The 6,338-nt window shown below is 36.6% G+C and overlaps 1 long non-coding RNA gene across 1 annotated transcript; it reads left to right on the top strand.

The window, feature by feature from the left end:
* The first annotated feature begins 931 nt into the window (after window positions 1-931).
* LOC107855524 lies at window positions 932-6,055 on the top strand. The gene is made up of 5 exons (XR_007056341.1): window positions 932-1,525; window positions 1,855-1,919; window positions 4,290-4,478; window positions 5,109-5,368; window positions 5,457-6,055. It is a non-coding gene; the product is annotated as an uncharacterized LOC107855524 (long non-coding RNA).
* The last annotated feature ends 283 nt before the right edge of the window (window positions 6,056-6,338 follow it).

Here is a 6,338-nt window from a genome sequence, read left to right as displayed (position 1 = left end):
GGGATCGCATTCTCGACATGGCTGACCAGCAAAATTTTCAGAGAATTTAGTCATCATTAATCGTTTAGCTACGTTATTTCAATATACACCCAATTATAGACCTGTGCGCAAGCTGGCATGGACACCACGGATATCGCAAAACAAATCTTTTTTGTTTCAGATTGTCAATAGTTCAGTAGCAATACCCGAATAGGCAACAACATATTGTAACTCAAGATATTACAATGAGGGATCGTTTAGTTTGCAGTTAGAACAGAGTTATACTTGCAAAATGACTTTTCCGATGGAGATAAGAAAATAAGTAATAATGGTATTCCACTCCTCCCCCATCCACCAACAAGAGAGGCCATTTCCGATAAACCCCCGGAAAGTCACTATGTTTGAGGAGTATAATGACTTCTTATATATGTCATAATTGTTACTTCATTTTGAACCTATAAATACATTTTAATTATTTTATATGAATACATTTTCCTTCGTACCAAACACATCATGTATGCTTCCTTATTTCTCCTTGTCTTTGTCTTAGAATGGTTGCCCCTCTATGGTTTTTGCAACGCGGAATAAATACATAAATTATATCCTTTCTCTTGAAGGGTTTCTCGTTGTTGTAATCTCGCATTCATACAACTATACATGATCAACTGTGTAAAGTACTCTCTTTATTTCATTTTGTTTATTATAATCCACAGTTACTCTCCTTATTTCATCTTGTTTATTATAATTTTACTAACAGGTTCTTATACACCTACTATTCTGAAGGTTGTAGTAGAAATTGGCAATGATAAAATATGATCCATATTACTTTACTTTTATAATAAATTGCTACCCTACCAACTTTGCTTCTAATTGGCTATGTAATAATAGATTACAGGCATTTTAGACTTTCATGTGATCACATATTCCAATTGTTAGAGTGGGTAAAAGTCCCACATTGGTTGGGGAATTGACTAGTGGTTTGCTTATATGGACTTGGGTAATCCTCACCTCTTGAGCTAGCTTTTGAGGTTGAGTTAGGCCCAAGGTCCATTTCTTGACACCAATAAGACCAAGAAGCAGCATAATTAACAATTGTTTAAGAAGATAATGGGTATTAAAATTTTTCCAAAACACTTTCTCTAGTAAAAGTGTTATCTGATTAACTTTCAAACAAACTTTAATAATAAAGTGCAGTCAAACAAAGTGAGCAGTATTGAAAGTTTAATTAACTTTCTTTCCTTTTAGACTTTGTGGCAGACAAGTGAGTCCACATTGAAATTGATTCATGCTTTTGCTTCTCTAGACTCACATTTTGGAATACTATGCATCACCAAACAGAAATAAGACTATAGAACATGTACTCTGACCTACTCTCTCAGAGAAACACTGCTTCAGATCTTCCATTTACATTGTATCTTTGTCGTTCATACTCTTTACACCATGTATATCTATGCACAAAAATTTCATAGAGCCTTCTCTTCTTTCCCGGACAGTCTTTCACGCATCGTCATACCAATCTGGGTTGAAGTCTTGCTTTCCATTGAAGGTATTTTCTATTTATTTGAAGCTTTTGCAGTTAATAACTTCTACTCCACTGTCATTTATGATAACTTCCGCCAATTCTTGTGGATGTGTTGTCTGATAAAAAATACTTTGTCTATTTTCTTTGTATTCTTATTAGAAATAAGTAAATTGTTAGCCTTGCTACTCTTAATTATTGCAAGGACTTTTGCAATCAGTCTATATTTTATGTAATGAAAGATTATGATGTTTGATTGTATTGGACAAGGCATATAAGCAGAATCTCCAATTCTCGAAGAAGCCTTTTTTATGTCAACCAACAATATATTGATTATTGATTGTTTGGATTGGTAGGATGATTCATTGGCCGCATAAGGATGGGCTAAGTATGTTCATCATCTTAACTGGTTCAAATTTTGGTAAGGAAAAATATGACTGTCCAATTTTTCTCCAAAAGATGCTTAAGTTTTTATATGGATACTTTGAAAGCTAAACATTGATTGATCGCATAATGATGGTGTTAGTGTGTTCATTGTAGAAACTGATTATTGACAAGAAATAACACTATGTACAATTCTTCTATAGGAGAGCATATTATACATGCTTTGTAACCTAGGTGTTGACTTGTGGAGTGGTGATGGTATTGATGTGTTCAATGTAGAAATTGGATCGAAACTTTGCACAAGGACAAGAAAAGACGCTAACTTCTTCTACAAGAGATGCATTAATTTTTATATGCTTTGTAAATAAGGTATTGTTGATTTTTACCAATAAAAATAAAATATGAAAAAGGTGATTCTAAAATAACTTGAACACATAAAAACCTAAAGAATGTGTTATAAACCAAATGAGAGAGACTAACCCAAAAGACTAGCCTGATAGGTGGGAGAACCTATTTGTCCTATAATCCCCTTAGCAATTCTCTATTTTTCCAATGTGGGACAATTGGTTCGTAACAATCGCCTCCGCTTGAGAACCAACGACCTCGTTGGTCACGGGCTGGCACCCCTCTTAGGTCCAGGCCACCACTACTAGTGCACAGGCCACCACTTCGAGTCATGGCTCCACGCGTGGATCGATCCTCGTTGGTCACTGCTATGCCCAGTTGGCCACGGTTGGCTCCCCTCTTGGATCCAGGCTACCACTACTGGCACACAAGCCACCACTACTGGCACACAGGCCACCACTACGAGTCACTGCCCAACGCGCGGCTCCCCATACGGGGATCTATCCTCGTTGGTCATAGCTACGCCCAGTTGGTCACGGCTGGCACCCCTCTTGGGTCTAGGCCACCACTCCTAGCGCGCAGGCTACCACTCTGAGTCATGGCCCAATGCGTGGGGCTCTTAATGAAAACACCAATGTTATAAACCAAACAGGAGAGCCCAACCCAAAAGACTAGCTTGATAGGTGGGACAAATCCATTTGGCCTATAATCCCCTTCACATTTCTATATTTTTCTAATGTGGGACAATTGGTTCATAACAATCGCCTCCACTAGAGAACCAACTACCTCGTTGGTCACGGCTGAGCCCAGTTGGTCACTGTTGGCACCCCTCTTAGGTCCAGGCCACCACACCACTCCTGGCGCACAGGCCACCACTCCGAGTCGTGGCTCCACGCGTGGATCAATACTCGTTGGTCACGGCTATGCCCAGTTGGTCACAGCTGGTACCCCTCTTGGGTCCAGGTCACTACTACGAGTCACGGCCCAATGCGCGGTTCCCCACACGTGGATCTATCCTCGTTGGTCACGACTGGCACCCCTTTTGGGTCCAGGCCACCACTCCTAGCGCGCAGGCCCAATGCGTGGGGCTCTCAATGAAAGCACCAATGTTATAAACCAAACGGGAGAGCCCAACCCAAAAGACTAGCTTGATAAATGGGAGAACCCATTTGGCCTATAATCCCCTTAGCATTTATCTATTTTTCCAATGTGGGACAATTGGTTCATAACAGAATGTGCAAAAGCTGATCATGAAAAACATATGAAAGAGAATGGATCCACAAAGACTCAATCAGAAGTGAGGTAATTTGTAGAGTATTAAGTAGTTCATGAAAATGGTACTATATATATTTATGCTTTAGTGCTTTGGTGCTTTTCTGAATGCAAGAAAGGACTATGTCCCTTCCAATATATCTGATGAACTTGAAATTGCACAAGAAAGAGAGAGAATGGCTGAATAATTCTCTTTGTTCATTTAAATTAGACATTTCATTTTTGACAAGCCAGTTAAATTTGTGTAATACCATACACTATTTTTGTAATTCTTTCTTTTGTTCCCTGCATTGAGGTATTCTTTTTATGGAAAATCATCTCCAACTCAGCTTCAGAGATGATTCATTTGATTAGTTCCGTTATAAGAACTGTTAGTATTTCTATTTGATATATAAATTTAGACAAAAAAATTGGAGAAATCAATGGTGTCTAAGAGAATATGCTTACTTGAAAATAATTAATCACCTTTCTGATTATATCATGGTTCTCTTTTAGTTGGTTTACTTTAAATAAAAGATGTTTGTCTTCCTGCACATGCTAATTAGTCTTGGGATTATCTTCTTAGAACCTATTTTGGATATTTCTATTAATAGAGCACTTCATATGACATGGAGTATTTTTCTATGGATTCCTGTAAGATGGAAAGTTAGCTCCTCTTAGCTGGAGAGTTAGAATTAGACTTATGAACATAGTGCAAAAGATGTAAATTTGAATTAACCAGGGGTGATTTGAGTTGCCTGTGGTTATGATGCATTATCTTTGATTTACATGTTAAAGAGAGTCCCTACAGGGTTGCAAAGAATAATGAGATGTGCCTTGGAATTTTTTGAAGAAGCAATAATGTCGTGGAACCTCTTATAAAGCCCCAATGGTTTGTCAACTACAAAATTATGGCCAAGTAGGCTTTGGATGTTGTTATGGGTGATTATAATCGAAAACTGGAGATCATACTAAAGAAGTATGTTGGTGAATGAAAAAGGTAATTTTTTATTTGGTCCCCTAAAAAGTTTCGATGCATGTTGATTATTAAATAAATGCTAGGTTTATACGAGATGCTGATTTGTGCTTTGACATTTTGATGGGTCTATTGACTCTGTTAGGTTCTATTCTATATGTTGTCTTTTGTTCATTGCAGAAATGAGTACTCTATCATTTACTTTTGTGTAAGTATCTCATCAGATATAGATGCATATATGCAAATTTCAAAAAATATTTATCCAACTTTAGTTCATCCAAACTATATGAACTGAAACCGAACATGATATTCTCTTCTTCTAGGTTGCACGTATGGTGATGCTGAGAATAAAGCTGGGAGGTGATGTACTATTTTTAAAGATTAGAAAACAATGAAAAAACACTCTTTCTTATGGAGCTTTATGCTATAAGTTGAGTTTGATTCTTTGAATTTATTTTAGGAGCAGTTGATATCATTTTCACCTAGATAGTTCTATTTCCATGATTCGTGGCTTTTCCAGATCTCAAAATTGATTATTAAGTAGTGTGTGGTTATGAAAGTTATATTTAGTAGTTTTTATTTCATTAAGTAATTATATAACTTGATCTTTATGGTGTCGTCACGACAAGTTCTGATTCATTTTAAAATGTACAGATTTAATTGCATCCAATGATCTGCAATGCAATTGGGTATAAGATGTTGAAGTCGTTGGAAAATGTTGTTGATCCTCTTGAAGTTATTAATGGTATTACACTTGGCGTTCTTCATTAGAGATTACAGGAAGGCAACCCAGAGGACAAAGACCTTGAGAGTTGAGAGGGCATAAAAGGGACTGATAGAGGACATCTCTAATGGTATTTGGCGAAAGTGGTGCAAATGCTCTTCGATTTACCCTCGTCTTATACACTGCTCAGGTTTGTCACATTTGAGTCTTAAGATTTAATACGTTGTTTCTTTTGACTTTCTTTGGATGTTATTAACTTTATTAATTTATCCTCCCAGTCTGATAAGAGAGTGGCTGGGTATCGTCAATGGTGTAACAAACTGTGGAGTGCTTTTAGGTTTTCCATGTGTAAATTGGGTGATGATTACACCCCCCAACAAAGATAATTTCCTGTGAAATGCTTTTTAGATTCCAGTGGATTCCATCAGCACTTAAGAATGCCATAGTGAGAAATGTCTCATCCCTGGAATCTTATGATTTATTGGGTGCAACATCAGAGGTACACTCTTGGTGGCAGTATAGTTGTATGATGTGTTTATAGAAGTAATCAAAGCATACTGTGGTAGTGATAATCCAGAATTTGATCTTCAAGAAGATTTTCTCTGGACACGTTGTGGCTTTCCTTAGCTAACAGATTGAGATTACTCCATCCATTTAAGTCATTTGCCATCGAAGAATTCTGGGCTCCTGCTACCAATGATTCTATAAAGAAAAAATTCTATAGTGACAAGTAATTCTTCAATTGTTGAGGTATTATCGGAGGACAAATATTAGGGTCCAGAACTAGCAAATTGACATTACCTCTATGGGTGTCTTTATGTAATTTTTGATTGGGTACTCTATTAATTTGACTCTGGTTAAAGTCTTGTTTCTTTTCCATCTTTTACTCTTTCTTTTTTCAGTTTATTTTAGGATGATAGTGTAGTGTTTTAATGGATACTCTTAACTCAAGTATAGGATATTTCTAAAAGAACAATTTAGAATCACGCATGTACATTGTTAAACTTCTCATCAACTACCATCTCTGTGGGTTGGCACGCACTTGAAGATTTTACTTTTTTTAAAAAAAAATAGTTATAGCCAATTCTTTTTTCGAAAAAGTTTATTGAAAATGACATCTTTCCATAATTTGTTTAATTTTTTTGAGAAAATACCCAATT

Source organism: Capsicum annuum, chromosome 6 (assembly GCF_002878395.1).
Source record: "Capsicum annuum cultivar UCD-10X-F1 chromosome 6, UCD10Xv1.1, whole genome shotgun sequence".
NCBI classification, from domain to species: domain Eukaryota; kingdom Viridiplantae; phylum Streptophyta; class Magnoliopsida; order Solanales; family Solanaceae; genus Capsicum; species Capsicum annuum.
The sequence above is the reverse complement of the archived record's forward strand: the minus strand, read 5'-3'. Positions and strand labels throughout refer to the sequence as shown.